At 33.6% G+C, this 22,331-nt stretch overlaps 1 protein-coding gene across 7 annotated transcripts in view; it reads right to left on the bottom strand.

Annotated features, from left to right (window-relative positions):
• Positions 1 to 22,331, bottom strand: part of sick (sickie) — a 275,969-nt gene that overhangs the window by 223,288 nt on the left and 30,350 nt on the right. The window contains exon 1 of one of the 7 annotated variants that reach the window (XM_075293034.1): positions 8,484 to 8,632. The exons of the other annotated variants lie outside the window; for them this stretch is intronic. The gene's annotated coding sequence lies outside the window, so the exon portion shown is untranslated. Of the gene's footprint in view, positions 1 to 8,483; positions 8,633 to 22,331 lie in introns of those variants that run through there. 7 annotated transcript variants of the gene reach the window in all.

Here is a 22,331-nt window from a genome sequence, read left to right as displayed (position 1 = left end):
TTTGCCCACTTTTTCCTCTTCCTATTCCATGTCTTAATTTTGTTTACCTTATATTTTTTGTTGCCTTTCAAGATTTCCTTTTTGGAACTAAAGTGTTCTGTCCTCGTTTTGCTTGTGTGTGCTTCCAAGCCATTGGATTCGTTAGCATTTATGCCATTCCATTTACCCAGAGTGGTGGTAAACATAGGAAAGTTATTTTAATTGACCATTTTGCCTTGATTTGTTATTATCCGATGCTTCTTATTTGCTATTCTTAGAGGAAGAACATTTTTGTCCATATTTATGATTTTTATTATCGACTAAATTGTATTTTTCAAATATTGAAACGCCGCCAAATTGTGCCAATTGACACCAATGTTTATTGAAAACTTGTTAATAGGAATGTAAACAATTTTTGTCCATAACAATAAATATTTCTGGGTATATGGAAAGTGAACAATTTAATTAGCATTGCTTTTAGAGCTTCAAAGTGCTAATATACGTTTGTAGAATTTGTGAAAAGTTTTTATTTAGGAATATTTAAAATAAATTTTGCCTAAATATTACCAAAAATGTCTAATGCCTTATATCACCGAGAAGCAATATTAACTCTCTTATAATTTCCAGAAACACAAGTGTACGTATTTATTTTTTTATTTTATTTTGTAGAAACATATTTAATGTATAAGAACTTTCTTCAATTACCATTGGATATTATTCACGTAAAAATGAATACTTTCTCCTGGGTTCAATCTAGTTTCGAGCGAACACTAAAAAGTTTTTCAGCGGTTGTTTAGCCTTTTATTTTTGACATGTTTTTTATTGAAATATATATAAAACTACGTTTCATCTAACGCTTCCTGCCAGTTTTCACACATTTCAAAGCTTAATTCAAATACATACATATTAAAAATGATTACCGCAATTCCAACATAGTTTTTTCTTTGTGCGAAAGCTGTATTAAACCTCACTATCTCTTGTAAAATATTCCAATTCTGTAAATGTACGTTTATATTGGGGCTATATCTAAATCTGAACTGATTTAAATTAAACTTGGCACACTTGACGATACTATCAAATATACTCCCTGTGCAAAATTTGTAGTAAATCAGACAAAAATCCTGGCGATTTGAACAAAACTCGACATGCGTAGCTGGAATTTTAATTCTGCTACCTGTGCAAAATTTCAAGTAAAATTTAGTTTCCGGTGCCCATGTAATTGTAAATCGGACAATATGGGGGCTATACCTAAATCTGAACCGATTTAAATCAAAATTGGCACACTTGACGATACTATCAAATATACTCTCTGTGCAAAATTTGTAGAAAATCAGACAAAAATTCTGGCGATTTCAACAAAACTCCACATGCGTAGCTGGAATGTTAATTCTGCTACATGTGCAAAATTTCAAGTACATCGGAGTTAAACTGTGGTCTCGGAGTCAAAATTTAGTTTCCGGTGCCCATGTAAGTGTAAATCGGATAATACTCGTAGATATATATGGGAGCTATCTAAATCTGAACCGATTTCCACCAAATTTTGCACACTTGACTATACTACTAACTCCTCGTGCCCATTTCAAGCAAATCTAAGTAAAACTCTGGCTTCTGAGGCAATATAAAATACTGAAAAAATCCAGTGCTACTGCATTGTGGCCCCAGAAGCCAGAGTTTTACTTAGACTTGCTTGAAATGAAAATGTTCGTTTTGGATCCGGAAGTGGTTCAAAATTATCTCAGAAGCAATGTATTAAGCATTGATTTCACTTTAGTTTTTCAGATGTGAATTTATTGCAGTATTTTGGACAAATATAACAATATAAAAATAATTTTTTCTTATGTTTACGTAAATATTTTTTTAATTAATACGAGGGCAGTTCGGAAACTTCTTAGCCTAACACAAAAGACGCGGTATAAACAGAAAAAAGTTAAGTGTTTTGGAAACTTCCATCTCTGTTATGAACACATGTTAAACTTTGTTTCGATTTGGCAACTCCTTCATATAGAAACAAAGGTGTTCAAAAAAGACATCCGCAATTTTTTTACAATGGAAAAATTAGAATTGCGTGCTGTCATTAAATATTTACATAAAAAGGTTTATTGGCACAAGAAATTCATAATGATATGGTGAATGTGTTAGGTGAAAGTGCTCCTTCATATGCAACAGTAAAAAATTGGAGCCAAAGTCCATGATTTGGTATTAAATGATCGACGAATAAAAGTGCATGAAATTGCTAATATCACGGGCATCTCAAATGATCGAGTCCATTTAATTTTGCATGAAGAACTACAGGTGAAAAAGCTTTCTGCAAGATGGGTGCGTGCCGCATTTGTTAACAGTCGATCAAAAACGCATAAGAATGAACATTTCTCAAGCTTGTTTGGATCGTTTTAAGCGAAATAAAATGGATTTTAAGCGTCGTTTCATAACTGTTGATGAGACATGGATCCACCACCATACTCCAGAGACAAAAGAACAATCCAAACAATGGACTGAAGCTGGAGGAAGTGCCCCAAAGAAGGCAAAAACAATTCAATCTGCTGGTAAGGTTATGGCAACGGTTTTTTGGGACTTCAAAGGTATTTTATTATTTGACTATCTGCAAAAGGGTAAAACAATAAATTCAGAGTACTATTGCAACCTTAAATGTACAAATTTTAACAATGGCTAAAATCAACGAATTACAGTACGAGTTGCTTGACCACCCACCTTATTCTCCTGATTTAGCTCCCAGTGACTTTTACAAGCGTTTTACCTCAAATGAAGATGCAACTACAGTTGTAAACCACTATTTTGAAGACCTTGAGGAAAACTATTTTAATCAAGGGATAGAATTGCTAGAAAAGTGTTGGACTAAGTGTATTGAAGTTTTAGGAGATTATTTTGAAAAATAAAAGTATTTTTGAAAAACTGACTATTCTCTTTCATTGATAGGCTAAGAAGTTTCCGAACCGCTCTCGTACTAGACAATATTTTATAGCAAACAAGCAAAGGATTTTTATAAAACACCTCAAAAGAAATTCTTCTTGTGAAGTGATAATTAAGTTCATCTCTAGAAGATAATTTTTGAATGTACTTTATAAGTAATGACTTACCAAGAGCTGTCAAAATTTTTTGCTGGGATATAAAACAATATTAGCTATTTGTGTAGCGAGAAAACAACATAAACATGATCACAACTCAGTTTGGGTAAAAATATTGCCATGTATCATTTAAAATTCAGATAAGATGGACAGATGTTTAGTAAAATTTTCATATTTTAAAAATTTCTAAACATCTTTGTGTGAAAATTTTAGTTATTTTAACTAAAACACCATAATATCTATGAACTAAAATAAAACTAAATTGACTTTAGTGTCCCCTGTTTTGGGTGTACACAGTATATTAATTATCCATACCGAATGGTACGTATTTTTGTTTCTCTTGGGATGAAACTATCTTTGTTTTAATGATATTACCCTTAAAAGTGAGATAAACTTTACAAAGAGCTGCATGTTAAGTCAAAGATGTTATTATATATTAAAATATTATATAATAAGGTTAGGCTGTATCAATAGAAGTTTGATTTTGCTTTTATTATCAAATAATGTGGTATTGATCTTTCTAATTATCCCTTATCAATTGGCCCTTAATTCTCAGTAAATTGACAACTCTATCGTTGTCTCCTTTTAATAGACCACCCACATCTATAAGTTGACATTTGTCATCCATTGTTTTGTTAACATCTTCGCCAACATACATACATAATTTCTTTTTATTAATTGACAGCTGTCATATTTTAATAATCATAGTTATTGTGTGACAACATCATCATCAAAAACAACAACAACAATTGAAGTCAAACAATCATATTAATAATAAAGAAAATGACAAATAACCATGACAGACAAATGAGCAACTTATCTTAACACTAGAATTCCCTATAGGAACAAGAATAAGGAAACAAAGGAAAATCTAACGTAAATTAAACCGTTATTATTACACATAATTCTCGTGTGGTGCTATTGTGTGGTTGTTGGTGGTGATAGTGACAATTACGAATAATGAATGAATGATAAAGAAAATAGAGAGAGTAGGCTGGAGAAATAACAAATGAGAGTGTGACAAATTATGATGAAATTATGTTAATTAAATTATGAATGCCAACTACAATAATAACAATGCTTGAAATTTTCAATGGGGCTAAAGTGATGAGCTAGTGATGAAAGATAAGACGGTAAAGGAGTGCTAGGGATAGAGAAGGAAATACACTGCGGTAGGTAAGATGTACCTGTGAGGCATACATACACTCTAAGATCGAGTCCTCAATTGTTTGCCAACTTACAGCCTTCATACATGGACGAAAAGGAATTTTTAATAAAACATCCTCATAATAAATAAATAATAACCTACAGATGGTACAAAGGACACCAAATAATGGGTATGAGTGAATTGAAGTTATCGCAGTACTGAAGGGTAAGAGGAAGTGTTGTTACATACAGATTATGGTGGATAAACAAAGTCGGCAAAAGGTCAAAAACCAAAAAAAAGAAAACAATGTTAAATGTTATGTCGATGACTAGGAGTGCAGAGGGGACATCAATGATGATAATGGCAAAAACATAAGGTTCTGTCTCAGTTCAGTTACCTATCCCAATTTCGGTCTCTTCTTTTTCTAGCAATGACTTTGCCAGCAGCACAATAATGTGTTTGGGTGAGTGTGTGTGTGTGCGCCTTGTAGGCTGTGTAGGCTTGTAACATACGTTAGCATGTAGGATGTTATCCTTATTATCATTATCTTTATTGTCATTTTTTTGTTGGTTACTTTTGGGCGTGTTTGGTAGTATGACTTTTGTCGATTGTTTCCTTTCCTTGACTTTACTTTGTTCGTTTGCCATTTCTGGTATATTATTGTTGTTGTTTTCACTTTTATCTCGAGAAAAAAAAATAAAAGTAGAAAAAACACAAAAGACGAATAATTTGTCTCTTCCATTGTTAGGTGGTGATGTCAAAACATATGCTCACAGCCTAGTACAAAGGATAGTGAATGAATGAATGAATGCCCTGCGAACATTGTACATTGATGCCTTTGATGTTCTTTCACTCTCCTTTTCTGTACAGGTAAATGCCTAATTTAGGTGTTGAAATTGACAAATGTGACTCTTTTTACCTCAATAAGTTATTGTTATCATTACAGTAAATTAGTTTAAAAAATAAAATAGGAAACATCCCCACTCCACAGATGGTAACGAGTACCCATGGGTGAGGAAAGCCAAGTAACATCTGTTTTATTTCAATGACAGTGGATTTCATTTCCACAGTATTGTCAGCATTCTCAATCAATATTTCATGGTTAAGGACTATTTTTATTCGAAATAGTCGCTTTAGAATAAAGATTGGTTTCTTGGAAAAAATACAATTGAAAAATATTTTCAGTTCCATGTAGGGCTAAAACATAGCATTATTTTAGTTTGCAAGGGGGGTTCAAAATATAACCAAATACAATACAAAAGTGTTATCTTCAAAATTGAGAATATACGGAGAATATAAAATCGTCTAAATATATTAATGGTCATAACTTTCTGGTAGTCGGTGCACCAGCTGCCGTCAAATTAGGTACAATATAATACTTCAAATGAATTTAACGAATTTCGGAAAAAATACACTCACGAATATTATACCGGCTAAGGAGTTGAATTTGCTTATAATTTTAGTGGCACCTAAGATGTTAGGAGTTTAATAATGCTATAGATTTTAATCATGTTTTCAGTCAGAACCCCCATGTAAATTACTTATACACAGAAAACAGTGAGCTTTTTTTTGGGAAAAATGAACTAGCCCGTGAGAAGTTGTACTGCATTTCTTGAGAATTCTACTACGTTGTTGAAACTATGAAAATTCTCTTCTCATAAAAGAAAAACTTTATGTAAAAGAATGGTCCAATGGTTAGCATGCCAACCTTGCATACTAAGAGTCATGGGTTCAATCCCAGTTAACATCAACCGAACATCAAAAACTTTTTTTAGCGGTGGATTGATTATTCCCTCTCAGTTGGTGTCATTTCTTAGTATTTCAAATCTTCTCTAAGTATTTATTTTCACCGTAATGTGAAGCGTCGTTTGGATTCGGCTATAAAAATGAGGAATGGTCCAATGGTTAGCATGCCAACCTTGCATACTAAGAGTCATGGGTTCAATCCCAGTTTCCATCGAACATCAAAACCTTTTTTTAGCGGTGGATTGATTATTCCCTCTCAGTTGGTGTCATTTCTGAGTATTTCAAATCTTCTCTAAGTACTTTCACCGTAATGTGAAGCGTCGTTTGGATTCCGCTATAAAAACGAGGTCCCTTGCCATTGAGCTAAATATAGAATCTACCACCGCTCTATGATAAGAGAGAAGTTGACCACCTGTGGTACCAACATGGCTGCAAATTTTGTCGATTTATCGACATTTTGACGATTTTTACTCGAAAAATAGCAAATGCCGATTTTTCGATTTGTGCCCCAAACATGATGATATTAGCTCCGTTCAAGAATTTTTACTGAAAGTCGTCGAAATTTCAAGTTTTTGCTAGAAATAAAGGAGCTATACTAGATTTCACACCCAAAGTATTAGTATCGCATTAAAATTAAGTCCATTATTAAACAAGTAAGTAAAGTAGAAAGTCGGGCGGGGCCGACTATATCATATATGAACCAATTTGCATAATATTTTGCGGGTTTGATTAATACAACAAAAGGTTACCTTGTGCAAAATTTTAGTAAGATCAGTTAAGAAATGACGCCTCTATGGTCAAACATAAGGTCCCTAATAACCAAATTTTTCAAAATCGGGCGAAACATATATGGGAGCTATACATCTGAACCGATTTCGATGAAATTTTGCACATACCGTTAGTACTATAGAGGACTGGATCTTGCCAACTTTGAGTAAGATCGGTTAATAAATAAGGGTTTTGTGGCCAAATTTGGGAAAATCGGGCGATACATATATATGAGAGCTATATCTAAATCTGAACCGATTTGATGAAATTTTTTGCAGACTTGAAGGGCGATGAAAAAGATTATTTTTTGCCAAATTTGGTGACGATTCCATATATATGGGAGCTATATCTTAATTTGATCCGATTTCTTCCAAATTCAAAAGCGTTCGTCCTTGTGCCCAAAAACTCATCAAAATCGGTTAATAATTGCGACCGGAATCCTGTGAAAAACAAATACATGGACAGACGGACGGACGGACACCAAGCGCTAGATCGACTCAGGAGGTGATTCTGAGTCGATCGGTATATATTTTATGGGGTCTAAAATCGATATTTCTGGTAGGCACATTTTTTGGCAGATCAAACTTATTATACCCTGACCACTATGTGGTTTAGGGTATAAAAAGGAAACTGCTCAAATAGTGTAACAATCGTACAGTATTTATATATGTAAGTGCTATATCTAAATGTTAGTTAAATCGAGTTATAAATTAAAATTTGAGTAACTATACATTTCAATAATAAATAATAAGGATACTATGGCCAAATTTGGGCAAACCGGGCTATACATATATATGAGAGCTATATCCAAATCTGAATCTATTTCGATAAAATTTTGCGTACTCTAACGGTACTTAAAAAAAATACTTTGTGTTCAATTTGAAGACGATCGGTTAGTAATTAAGTGCAATACGACCCCACTTGTTGAAATCGGGCGGTATATATGTACGGGGGCAATTTCTAAATTTAATCCGATTTTTTTTTCTAAATTGAAGTTTTTTGTCTTTGTGCCAAAAAAAACGCTCTGAATCAAATTTCATCAAAATCGGTTAATAAATGCGACCGGAATCTTGCGAACAACAAATACACGGACTGAAAATCAATATCAATATTTGCAGATCAAAGTAATAACTTTGATAACTTTAATTAATTTAATTCATCATACTTTTGTTATTGAAATGCATAGTTGTCCATGTTAATTGTCTGTTCTTTATATGAAATAAATATTTTTGTGTTATTTTTAACCAATTTATATTACCGATTTTTTGACGATTTTTAAAATGCAAGTGCCGATTATGACGATTTTTTCTGAAAAAAAAAAAAAAAACTGACGATATGGACTCAATGAAAGTGGGCCGAAAAATAAAAGCCTGCCAGAGTATACCTCCTAATCTAACTAAAAGTAAAGAGACAATCATTGCCGCCACGACCCTATATATCGTGCAGTATTTTTTATCACTTTACTAGTACTAGAGTCGCTTTAGTTTACATTGAACTTATATTAATAGAGTAACAGTTTAATGATTGACTTATTTCTGCGCATTATAGTACATAATTCTGCCAAAAACCAATTTGTACTACAGTTTTATTCTTCCATAATACTCGTAACAGGTAATCCTATATAAGGGTTTATTTGTTAAGCACAGCAAATAAAAACAGAATTTATGGCTTAACAATAGATCAACAATATAACAAAGAATTTCCTCTAGCTTAAATTTCCCACACATTGCTTCTATTCGAATTGTATTATTGATAGTTACCTTGTTGTTTTTTGACAGCAACACTTGACCCAAATTGAAATATTTCTTCAAATCCAAATGATATCCAAATACATTACAAATGCCACTTGGTTTTCGAAAGCACTTTTCTTGTTGTCCAAACTTTTTGGCACTTTTCTTTTCGTTTTCAATTTTTCAATACGTTAACTTGTATTTCCCTTTCAGTTTACACGAAATTCACATTAGGCACTTGAAACTCACACATTCAATTCACTATCACTTGAAAATCATGAGGTTCGATTCCATATGCCTGGTAGAGCAAACAAAGCCTAAATAGCATCATAGCTAACATAAATTTGTATAACATTCAATTAAGCCAATGCTTGGGTTTTTTTTCGCGCTACTCATGCCTGCATCGGTTCGGATTGTTAATAGAATAATTAAAGATAATTTTTGCTTTTAATGATTTATGATTCCCAGAGGCCGATCTTAAAAAAAAAAACTTTGAGACAATTAGAGGAGTGTGGACATTTATTTTTAGCAATCATAAACCGCCTGCGAATGCATGAACTCATAAATCCCTTGCGTCCGCCGCAAGTCTAAATATTTTGCATATTTCTTTGTATTCACTTCGATTGAGATGTTGGGGGATGACTCTCAAGCTGGGGAACAGTACATTTGAATATCCAGTAGCATTTGCATTCCCTCAACTGGAAAACCACAATTATTTCTTTTTCGATCATAAACTTGCAAATTGAAAACCGTAAGAATACAGCAGATTATTTAATTAAGATTGCCCAACAAGCTAATAAGAGAGAATTGTTGTGGAAAATTCACAGAAACCGCAATGATAATTATTGTCGTAATTAGTTTGTGAGAAAAGCCATAGGTTTTCGTTTGCGATTACTTTTTCACTCGATACGTGTAATAGTGGCGCTATGAATTTCCTATCATTTCGATGGCTCGCCCGGTTTGTCCGTTACAGCGCTTGGCACTGTTCGATTGTCAACAGTTGGTTGAAAACTGAAAACTAATAGAAGACCATGCGTAAAATGTTTATAACTTGTTTGTCAGCCGGGCTCTTGTCGTTTTGTGATGTTGTGAGTGACTTGTTTATATGGCAGGCCCACTCATACAAACAAAATGAGAGAATAAAAACAGCTGTTTTTTGTTGTCTTTATGTTGTTGATGATCAAATGAGGTGGTGTTGTTGTTGCATCTGAGGGTTTCATTTGTATCTAAATGTTTCAATCTCAATTCGTTTCCATTGTCTGCCGGTGTAGCCGCATCCATTGTTGCCAATGATCATTTTTTTATGGTTAGCTATTCAGTTTTACGAAAAGAGAAATTATTGAAATCTTTGTATCAAAGCAGGAAATTTCAATAAAACCGAGCAGGATACGCAGTGCTTATGTTATGAGAAATGGAAAAAAATAAATAAAATAGTAATATCATTGAATACAGAAAATCAGTTAACAGTTGTTGTAAAACCATTTTTTCAATTGATCGAACAGTATTTCGGTTGTTGTTACTGAATCTGGTGATAGTTTTGAATACCATGGCTTCTATTCCAGTTCCATTCAAATACCAAAAATTTGTTCAACGTTAGTTTATCTCCTATCAAAAATTTGTTTATCAAATTGGCAATTGATTTCTATACTATTTGTTGCAACGGCAAATGCTTTTCCTTGCTTTGGGGAAAAGCAAGGAAAAGCGTCATCTAAGCGAAAATGTCTGAACGGGGGATGTCTGTGTTTGTAAAGAATCTTTCAGTGTGGCCGAACGCTAAGAATTGTCGGAGGCAAGTACCCCCGTAAAAAAATTATATACGCAACGTGTACATTTATGTTCTAGTCTTATAAAGAACTTTTATTGAAAACATTTTTTTCTTATTTTATTTACACTTTTGTACTTTACTAAAATATATAAACTAAATCTTTACTTTGGTAGAAAATACATACTTAAATTTTTTGCCATAGAAAATATTTATAGGTGCAAAATTATATTTCAGTTAAATGTCGAAATAAAATTGAAATAGCTTGATGAACTAATACGATATAGTAATGCCCTTATTTATTGGAACTTGCTGTAATCGATGAGGCTTAGAACATACCAAGTTTTTCAGAGTTGCCATATCGATCCCATTCTGCCGTAATTGCAGACTTCAGTTCTTTGGGTGTTGTATATTGCTTGGATTTTGCAAATACCTTAGAGGATAATATGCCCCAGAGATCTTCTATAGGATTTAGATCGGGACTTAGCGCTGCAAGTTTGGGCCATCCAAATTGAATTTCTTTTCGCCGCTAAATATAATAGTTTCAAACTATTCGTCCCAAAACTAGTATTTTTCAGCAAAAGAAATAAGAGCATTTTTATGGTGTTGTGTTAACTGCGGTTTAGGAATTTTATTTTTGTATTTTAGTCATATATCGTGTAGAGGTGTGCACGTGAGTAGTATTTTACTCACGCTCACGCACGCTCACGCACACTCACGCACGATATTGTTTGGTAGGACTCACGCACACTCACGAAAAGAAAATGTGTACTCACGCACACTCACGCACGAAAATGTCGTGACTCACGAAAATACCGTGACTCACGAAAAATATCGTGACTCACGAAAAATGTCGTGACTCACGAACAATTTTTTCAGTAATTTACCTTAGCGACGTGTCTGAAAACATGAGCGTTATTACACTCTTGACATCCTAAAATTGTAAATGAATTTAAGTCTTAAGCGTTTTATGTCGGTGAGCGGGATTATTTTCGTGAGCGTAAATCTTTACTCACGAAGATATTTTCGTGACTCACGCTCACGCACGACATTTTGGTATGTTAATCACGCTCACGCACACTCACGCCGTTGCCATGAGAGTGACTCACGACTCACGCGTGAGTCACGAAAATTTTCGTGAGTCACGACAATTTCGTGTCACGTGCACACCTCTAATATCGTGCTTGATAGTTTGCTGAATTCGTTGTCTGGTCGCATTCAGATCCAATTCTAATTTTATTTCTCTGCAGCTCATATTTTCATTGGCAGCAAGGGAGCCACTGTCGTGCAATGGTTAGCATGCCCGCCTTGCATACACAAGGTTGTGGGTTCGATTCCTGCTACGACCGAACACCAAAAAGTTTTTCAGCGGTGGATTATCCCACCTCAGTAATGCTGGTGACATTTCTGAGGGTTTCAAAGCTTCTCTAAGTGGTTTCACTGGAGTGTGGAACGCCGTTCGGACTCGGCTATAAAAAGGAGGTCCATTGTCATTGAGCTTAACATGGAATCGGGCAGCACTCAGTGATAAGAGAGAAGTTCACCACTGTGGTATCACAATGGACTGAATAGTCTAAGTGAGCCTGATACATCGGGGTGCCACATAACCTAACCTAACCTAACCTGAGTTGGCGAATATGTCGCTTTGTCCTTTAGACAACGGTTGAAATGCGCCCACTGCGTTTAGCACAACCATAGTTTGTGGGATATTTTTAAAAAATTGTATTGTAAAAATCGTATTATGATGTCGATTTGTCGCCGATGCAATTTCCATTTCGACAATTTTTCCGCGTTCTTCCTCTAAAAGTTCACTTCCTCGAAGCATTTTTCACTAAAGATTAAAAATTTGCATTAAATTTCTTCTGAATACATAAAAATAACTTAAATGTAACTCACCCACAATCTATATTTATTATTCACAACGAAACTGTAATGAGCCTGTGTACTCCTCAGCGAAAAAAATGCAAATGATGTACAATGCACATATAACTATTTTCTATTGAACATCTATCTTACATTACAAATTTCATATAACGGTACTTGGGATTGGTGTCTAGCGACAAAATCGCTAATGATAATCATAGAGTCACCTAAACATCCTTAAAAAGTAAAATTTTAAGTACCGTTATTTTCGTCCAAAAAAGAAATGAAACAATTTTTGCACATACATATATTTATTTTACAGAGGTATACTATGGATAAATGTGTTATCGATTCCATTAACTAACAAAATGTAGTATCGATTATGTCTTCGAACAGAAATTGTACTGTGGCCAATATCTGGGATATGTTTGATGCGAACACTGAGGTTATTTTTTTTCTTGTAATATGTCCATAAAGCTGGTAACCCTGATTTGCACAGATGTTTGCCGGTCTCTCGATCTCGATTAGTTTGTTTACTTTACAAATGAGAGCTGTCGTCGCTGAAAGTTTGAATAACACTGGTCCGATATGAAAGCGAAACAGAACGTTTTGTTTGGTGATCGATGCGGTCTCATTTGAGTTTCTTTTGTTGGTTTGTTGACTCCATCAAAAGCCAATATGACTGTTACGAATGTGCAAGTGTCAGTTTTATACTTTTGTTTCATTTTCTTTTCATAAAATAAACAAATGATTTGTTGATGTCACTGGATTCTTCATTTACTTTATATCTGTGTGGGCGATGACGATTCTTGAAGACGACCAAGAAGAAGGATCTTATTTTGTGTTGAATGTTTGTGTCGATTGTGATCTCGTTTAGGTAGGTGTCGTTTTCTCACAGCTGTGTTGTCTCTGTTTCTTCTTCTTCTAGAAATATTGTATTTGAAATGAGTCTGTGCGATCAATCAAACAACGAGAGTGTATGAGTAATGAACTTTTAATTGGAAATTTCAATAAGTCATCATAATGGGATGGTAATAAATTAAGGAGGGATTTGTGCCATATTACATGTGACGGATTCTAAACGACTGACGGTCCATAAAAAGATGTAGAGCGGAGTTGATAAAATCATTACAATACAGACATGGAAATAAGTTCAAAAGTTTTATGACGCCATAAAATTCTCCCTCACTCTAAGCAATGGAAATAGAATGAAACATATATTTAATGTAAAGTAACGTCAAGATTAATATGTAAAAAGAGACGTAGGAAAATATTTAAAATATTCCTTCCATTGATTGAAATTATTAGGATCTTTGGTTTGGAATATTCATAAATTGGATATCTTGTCTAGTTTAGGAACTCAGTCTAAGTATCTCAGACTGCATCTACACTGTGTTTCTAGCTGAATGTTCTTGATCTCGTTGGATTCCAAAAATTAGATAAAAATCTGTACATCTTGGTAAATCTTATTTCTTGTCACGGCCCATTCTTCCTTTGCTCTTAATTTAGCAGAAATAAAGGTTTATATGGTGAAAATGTGGAGTTCTACAATCTCTTCTTGGGACTTTTGATTCTCGCTACTTCTTCAATATTGAACCTACACTTCTACCAAGTAAAACAGTTTAAACAGTAAATTATATTATTTCTGCATAACACCCCATCACCTTTTAGAAAATTCCTTATAATCATGTGAACATAAAATCCCTTTATTTTCCAACATTTAATTAAAACAAATTTTATGACCAAAAAAAACCAGAAAAATCAGCACTAGAAGATTTTTTTGTTACTTGTGCAATCTTCCTCCATATATGGCAAGGTAAAGAAAATTAAATTAAAATTTCAAAATAGAAACGAGAAAAACTTTTGCTTCTCAAATAAAAATCAAACAAACACATTGGTAGTTTTAAGCAATAAGCCAAAAATTTGGTTGTGCTAGTCGCATACATGAATGTTTTACTTAACCCAAAGGAAATATACAAAGAAAGAAAAAAAAAACACGGCCCAACGAAACTGAATATAAATGTGAAAATTGTGCCACAGAACTGTGCATCTGGGCTGCTGTACTACTGGTTCAAGTTATATTGGCGCTGTTGCAACCGATGTTGCTGATGTTTTTTTTTTGGCTTTTGTGCTGTTGTTACAATACTAGTGTTTTGTTAACAGCAGCACAGACTTTTACACAATCAGCAAAAACTACGACCAACAACTAGCACACATGTTTCCACTATGATAATTCTGCTGCGATTTCATTCTATGGCCATATCAGCGTGAACATCCTTATATGTGGTATATGGACGAAGGTGATATTAGACCAGGTGAGAATTGTTGGCATTTCAAATTTATACTGGATATTCAATGAAAGATATTTGAATATGCTGCATATCCGTTATCAATGAGTGGGGGCCGATTTTTTGTACCTACTCATTGATGAGTCGTAAAAGTGCAAGACACCACACATGAAGAACTTTCACAAGAATAAAATACATTCTAAGAAATGATGTACCATTGTTGAGGTAAGTAATTGGGTTATGGTACCCTTGACCTTCTAAAGGACAATATATGATAGTCATTTGTTATTTCGTATAAAAAGGAATTTTAAAGAGTGTAAGGGAGTGGTGCAGAAATCAGTTTCTTTGGCCTGAGTCTTGATCTTACTAGTTTGCTTAATTGGTCTGAACTTTTCACCAAATCATGATCTACTGTTACATATCAAATAATCCTATTACGAAGAAGTGAAAAGGCATATCTGATAATACTGGACTGAGTAATCTACGTAAGTCTGAAATATCGTGATGCCACTATATCTAAACTAGCATAATTGATTGTAGACAGGAAATCCCTTCTGTAAATTCTCTACGGGTCGATCCTGATATAAGAAATTTCGGTGTATATTAATGGTTGCACTTCTAGTCCATTAATATACACCGAAATTTCTTATATCAGGATCGACCCGTAGAGAATGTACAGAACGGATTTCCTGTCTACAATCAATTATGCTAGTTTAGATATAGTGGCATCACGATATTTCAGACTTACATGAGAATAAAGCAAAGATTCCACCCAACTCTATGTTTCGGAATTAACGAGCAACGAGGTCCACATCTACAGGAGTTTTGGAGAGAAACTTAAATATAACACTCATGGCTGCGATTAGATGCAGAACGATGAGAATGTGAATCGAGACAAAGATTATGACGAACCATCAGAGGATATTTCGCGGCCGCATACTCGAGAAGAGCCATCGAGTGTGAGTTTATGATGAGGCGTTGACAGTTATGGGCAACAGCCATTCCATGTGGTAACGGTTTTTACACATTGATCAAAGATATGTTAGGGGAGCATGTCGTGTCCTCAGTCACCGAGATTCTGTACTTTTTGATTAACCATAGTACATTTCAGCGAGACTCTGAAGGACGAATAGTTGTGATCAACGATAACGAGCATTGTGTCACTATCCTTTCTCTAAGATCCCGTCATTTAAGAAGAGACATTTAGGCCGATAGCCGCTAGTTGCTACACGTACGAAAAAGACTATTTTTCATATGTTTGGGTGTAAATATTGTATGTTTGGAACTCAATATTTTTAAGTGCAAACATATAATGTTCATAAACTAGCATAACATGTTTGGGACATATATGTTAGAACATATTATGTTTGGGACATAAAAATGTTTGTAAATATAATATGATTAGATGCAAACATATATTAATTTGGAAATAGCCTATAAACATATATGTGTTTAGAAAGAGAGATATAGAGAGTAGACTGCAAGTTAAATAATGGAAGTAACCAATTGGCGCCTTAAAAATATATCCACACAAAGAAAATTTCATTACAATTTTTTACTACCAGTGTATGTCCTAAGGTCAAACATAATATGTTTGAACAATACAAACAATATTTTGTTTGGACCAATCTTGAAAATATATATGCTTAAAGCAAAATGTGTTTGGGGTATATGTTACAGAAGCAATTTTTTTGAGGGTGTAGTGCCCGTATAACTAAGCATATTATAATTTGTAATTATAATAAATTAATTTTAAATTAATAAATAAATAAAATAAATAACATGGTATTGAAGAAGGAAATTTTATTGAATTCGTCAAAGAGGCCTAGGACCTGAATTAAAATAATAGGCCCATAAACAGAAAGTTAGTGTTCGGGCTCACAACAATCAAATTGAGTGTTTGGTTATATGCTTATCGACGACTGGTGAAGGAGATGCGACTTCATCATTTCAATCGGACCTAATTTGTTCACATTGTCAAGAAATTCTTATCGTAGAGACGCGGTTTCATTTTTCCCCGGCACATACACGCACAGAAAAACCATGTTTGGACATGGTTGCCGCATCCATTTAATGCTTATCTAGAGCATGTAATTGCCGCGAAAACCATGTATTTTGTCTTTGTAAAAATAGTTTTCGAGCGGAGAAAAATGTATGGTGGCAATAAGCATTTGAATGGTTCTCAAATACCGCAAACATGTTTTATCATTTAAATGATAGAATTTGAAACCATTAAATGGTCGGGAAAATCATGTTCCTGACCATTCCATTTTTTTACTTTTTTACAGGGAAAAAAGTATTTTTATAGGTTGAGTATAGACATGTCTAGAACCATTACATGGCCATAAAGACCATTTACATTTTTTTCGTGAACATTTAATTTTTTAACTTTTTTGCAGCGAAAAGAATTTTATAAAAACATTGACCAGGTACACACGATTTTCATTTTGCGCGTCAGTCGTGTGTTGATTGTTTCTTGGAATGGACGAAGAATACGGATTTTTTGTGTTAATTTATTTAAGTGGCACGTGGTTTTATGTGACCACAAAAAAAGGAAAGTGTAATTGAAAAAATGTACCTGTTTTTTTGTACTGCATTTTGCTATATGGTATCATTTATTTTTATTTGCAGTTATATGATGTCTGCGTTTGTACATTTGATGAGCACGATGTAAATATGGAATAATTACTTATTGTTGAAATTGAAATAAAATAGAGTGTGTAAAAATATATGATGTTTGCTTGAACGGCATTATAAATACAAATAAACAATGAATTAGTTTATAAATAAATAAAAACCAATAAATAAAATTAATTTTGTGTGTTTCTTTTCTCAAGTGGCGTCCTTTTTTCGACGATGAAAAAAGTTTTTTCATAAAGATCAAAACATTTTAGGTTGTGACCATGTTCTTTTAACTAGGAGAAAAACATTTTTAATGAATACCATAACATTTTAAATTGTGACCATTGTCTTTTCATTCAAACAAAATTCTTTTTATCAATATAATAACATTTTAGATGAGGACAATTATATTTTTCTTAGAACCATGTTCACTGAGCCAACATGGTTGCAGGTTAAAATGTTACATGGTCGCCGCAAAAATAGCTCCTATCATATTATTTTGCTCTTCGAATATGATTGTGACAATCATGTTTCTTCTCTGCGTGTAATTTGTTTCCCACCGTTGTGAAAAATTTTTCTTCAAATTCTTCGTTCCCATCTAATACGAGTTCATTTGCCATGCATCAAAAGTGTCAGCCAAAATAACAAAAATGAAAATCGAAAAACGTTTCAAAAGTGCTTTTGAAAAATTTTCACTTTTGAATTTAAATACAGAAGCGAAACAAACAAATTTGTTAGGGCTAGCTGCCTGCTGCCCCCAGTATTTGTAGATTTTTCGTTTGCTTGTGTATTTCAATTAGGAAATATTGAAGGTGTTGTTGATGATTTTTTATGATCCTATTTCAGTTGCATTGGTTTTTAGGGCAAATAAGCATTTCCATAGCACGATATCTAGAAACTTTAACACAAAAAAATAGGTACACAATGAAGCTTTTGCGAAACATTCTAATTAAACTATGATGATGGTTTTGTACAATCATTTCAGCTCTTTTCCGGGGCATGTGTTTTATTCGATTGTAAATGTATGAGATTTGTAGATGTGTGTTGGGTATGAAATATGTAAATGGAAAATAAACTTTGTCTTTGTATACACGGCAAATGTTATAAAATAATTAATGAAATGAAAATATTATTTTGGATTGGCCGAAAAATACACATAACATACGCACATACAATGGAAGTTATATTTAGACACATATGTTTATGTGGAGTTTTTCCATTCAAGTCGAGTATTCCAATAAATGAAATTTGAATGATTTTAATATGCACCAATATAAAGGATGTAAAATGATTGAATGGATTGTATATACGAATCGTGAAATAGTATATTATTATAGTACTAGTAGAAATAAAAAAGATCTAAAAGTGTAAAAAGGTTTGAAATTTTAAAGCAAAACCTTTTACGTCACAATTTAATTGATTTTCATATAAGGAGAGAACTTTAGTTTAGATACGGGAGCCATCGTGGTGCAATGGTTAACATGCCCGCCTTGCATACACAAGGTCGTGTATTCGATTCCTGCTTCGACCGAACACCAAAACGATTTTCAGCAGTGGATTATCCCACCTCAGTAATGCTGGTGACAAATTTTGAGGGGTTCAAAGCGTCTCTAAGCGGTGGAGCGCCGTTCGGACTCGACTATAAAAAGGAGGTCCCTTGTCATTGAGCTTAACATGGAATCGGGCAGCACTCAGAGATAAGAGAGAAGTTCACCAATGTGGTATCACAATGGACTGAATAGTCTAAGTGAGCCTGATACATCGGGCTGCCACCTAACCTAACCTTAGTTTAGATACAGTTTCAGACCGTTACACTATGTGGTACTACAGTTAGTGAACTTATCATCAGTGAATGCCGTCCGATTCTATGTTTAGCTTTATCTTAAGCGTTCAAATGTTAACCCTTTAATGCCCAATCCCGCCTTTAGGCAATCTTCATTTAATAAGGAAACTTTTAGTAAAACATACCTTAAGACAACAAAAATGGGTAAAATAAAAAGAAAACTTAGGGCGTTTTCGTTTCGCAAAAAATATGTTGCCCTGGTGTTACACTACTTTTTCCACTCAAATAATAGTGTCATTCCAAAGTTATTGTTAATTCATAATATTGTGAGGGATACGGGATCCAAAATCTACACGCAAAAAAATAATTCTTTCCTCCCAAACGAAATTTTAGACAAACAAAGTTCGTTTCTCATTTGCTTTTCGCTGTAAGGAAGTGGTTTTGGAAGAAAAGTATATACTTTTTGTGATAAACGTTTATTCTTTTCCAGGATGTAAAAACAATTTCATAACGACTAACTCAAAAAAAAACATTGTTTTCTTGCTAATTGCATTTCCCTCACATCTTTCTCACATCCACGAGGTTTTTTAGTTCCTAACACCTTTTCCTGTAATACCAACAATGTAGAAGAAATTATACGATTTTATAAATTTTTAAATTTTTTTTTTACCTTTCGCCTGGACGGAGAATCGAACCGCGGATCATGCACTTTGTAAGCCAACACACTAACCACTGAGCTATGTACCTGTTATGGTCATCAATAGATAATTATCCATATAAGTTATATTTATATAGCATAGCTTGTGGCGCCCACGAAACGAATAAACAAAGATTATTTAACAGAAACAAACATTTAGTTTGGCACTGTGGAGCAGTGGTTGCTACGTCCGACTTGCATGTCAAGGGTCGTGGGTTCGATCCCTGCTTCGACCAAAGTTTTTTTTGTTTTTTTTTTTTTTAAATACATTCCAGATATGTTCGGAAGATTCCGAAAAAATGTTCAACATTACATTGTAGTATATTACATTTTGAACTGTAAAATGTGTCTTATTAAGGACCTAAAGTCAGAAAAGAACAGTGTTTGATATAAACGAAATGTACTGTGTTGTTGTTTCAAATATAACTTTTTTTATTGAAAAAATAAAAATTTTGTAACAAACGAATTTTTTTGGTGATTAAAGTTTAAATTTTTCGAAGCAATTCAAAAAACTCTAACAAAAGAAAAACGTTTTCGGTACACGTTTTCCAAACGTTTTTTTTTTTCTTTGCGTGTATGACAGTGTCCTTTATATTTGGCAATCAATTTCGAGAATGTTGCACCTTTTTCCCAATCGCAATCGCCATTAGTTTAAACTGTTCAAGAAGCTTTGCAGCATATACTGAATTTTACCGTATACATTTTTCTTGTTTAGTTTTCTTGCTTTTGTGTCGTTAACATTTAAAATTTAATCAGCTGGCAAAAAATTGGGGCATTAGAGGGTTAAGTGTTCAGAAAACCCAATTCTAGCTGTGGTATGCGTTCGTTCGGGAAACCCTAAATTTTGGCGGCAAACATCTTGGAACGAAAGAATCGAAAACTGTCCATAGTATTCAACATTAAACTGCACAATTTCCTTCGATATAACAATAACGCTGCATATAAATTGGATAACATATTTAAATTTTTGCGTTTATTTAACATATATGGTAGAATTAACCATGGTAATCAGCCTAAATTACTACATCTTCGAATTTCTTCTAAAGTTCTTTTCCATTCAACCTTTTACAAAAATTTTTAAATTTAAATCTACAGGATTTGTTCAATCAAATAAATGCAGCAGCCAGCTTAACAAGATAATGTGTATAATTAAATGATAAATGAACTGATTTGTCAGTATTTCATTTTGAGCTTAGGTACAAATTCCATTTAACCATGCACCCAGAGAAGGAATATGATCACCTCAAACATGTTTTAAGAGCAAAATGCTATTTTTGGGAGGTGACCATATAACATGGTTTTCGCAACCATGTTATTTTCTCGGAAATCATGTATCTGATTTCGGCAAGCAGGTTATATTTGACGAGAAAATAACATTTTAGTGACAAACATGTTACATGGTCACCATACAAAAATAACATTTTGCTCTTGAAACATGTTTGAGGTGATCATATTCCTTCTCTGAGTGTGCTATTCGATAAACTCTTCCTAAGCTAAGCAACAATAATAATTTGCATGCAATATGCATCACAAATTCAAAATATGTATTTCATCCTATATTAAGGATAATGCAAAAACTTTTACTGTGGCACACTAGGATGCTATCATGTTGTCTCTGTCGACTTATTTAAAAATGGAAAATAATTGAATATCTTTGAAATTGTCTATTCAACATAGATGATTTTGTGGTTTCTTCTATTCTTTGAACATAACCATATATAAAAATCTCCCTCTCCCGTATCTCGCAACACGAACTCTCCAATCATCACAGATTGCCAGATTGCGAATGAAATTTAGTCTCGGTTAATAAATTCAATTTGTGGTTAAATTTTCAGAGATTTTTTTTGTCGGTTTCTTTTCCAAATTATGTAGTTGAGCCTTTACAGGTTACCTACCATACTACATTCAGTTGGAGAGACACACAAGTGCTTCTGTATCACATTCCATACTTTTCAGGTTAATCTTGAACAAATTGTAGCTTATTTAAAGAATACCAAATAATTTATGGTTGTTGACATTTGTGGAGCAGTTGGTCGGTCGCTTGTCGCTTTATGCAGTCAGATGGAAGAAATTCTCTGACTTTTATATAGTACTACTGTATTGTTGCCTATAAAACACTGTCGCATGGAAAGGTGTCTATGTTTGCTCAGAATATAGAATAGATATCTGGAATTATTTATGATTGTTGTTTTTTCTCCTTCAATGGCATGCAATGACAATTTGACTTTTCAACAATTATTTGTCATTCGGAATTGATTTTTTAAATCCATTTCACAGAAATGCTATTAAATACCAACCGGAAATTTCATCTCAATCACATAGGTAATGCATTTAAGTGGCTTTGTTAGAGATAAATTGTTTTTATGGATTTAATTATTCAATAGCCATCGAGAGTTTATTTAAATAGCAAAGATTAAGTTCAGATACATACATGTAATATTTTCGTTTAACAGGAAATTAGAATATGAAAATAGAGCTTTAAAAAATGTGATCATAAAGGGAATGTTATGATAATAAAAATAATATTTTTCAATGGTCAAAAGAATAAGGCGACCAACAAAGATGACCATTGTCGAGAATAGAGTGTCAAGTGTAAAAAAGATGAATATTGGTTCACTAGTGGAGAGCGAGACCAAAGACCAGCCGAAGCAGCGAAATACACCCGGCTTTGAAGAGGACGATAAACCATTCTGACTACTGGATTTTTGATTGGAAATATCATAGAGTCGACACTGAACTGAAGAAAAACGACCGCACATGACAAGGAAAAAAGGGTTTCTTTCAGTATGATAACGCACCGGCTCAATTCTCCATCATCGCCACCGTTAAGTTCGGTACTAACTGTCCCAAATGAGTAGGGCCC

Source organism: Haematobia irritans, chromosome 2, assembly GCF_050003625.1.
Source record: "Haematobia irritans isolate KBUSLIRL chromosome 2, ASM5000362v1, whole genome shotgun sequence".
Classification (NCBI taxonomy): domain Eukaryota; kingdom Metazoa; phylum Arthropoda; class Insecta; order Diptera; family Muscidae; genus Haematobia; species Haematobia irritans.
The sequence above is the reverse complement of the archived record's forward strand: the minus strand, read 5'-3'. Positions and strand labels throughout refer to the sequence as shown.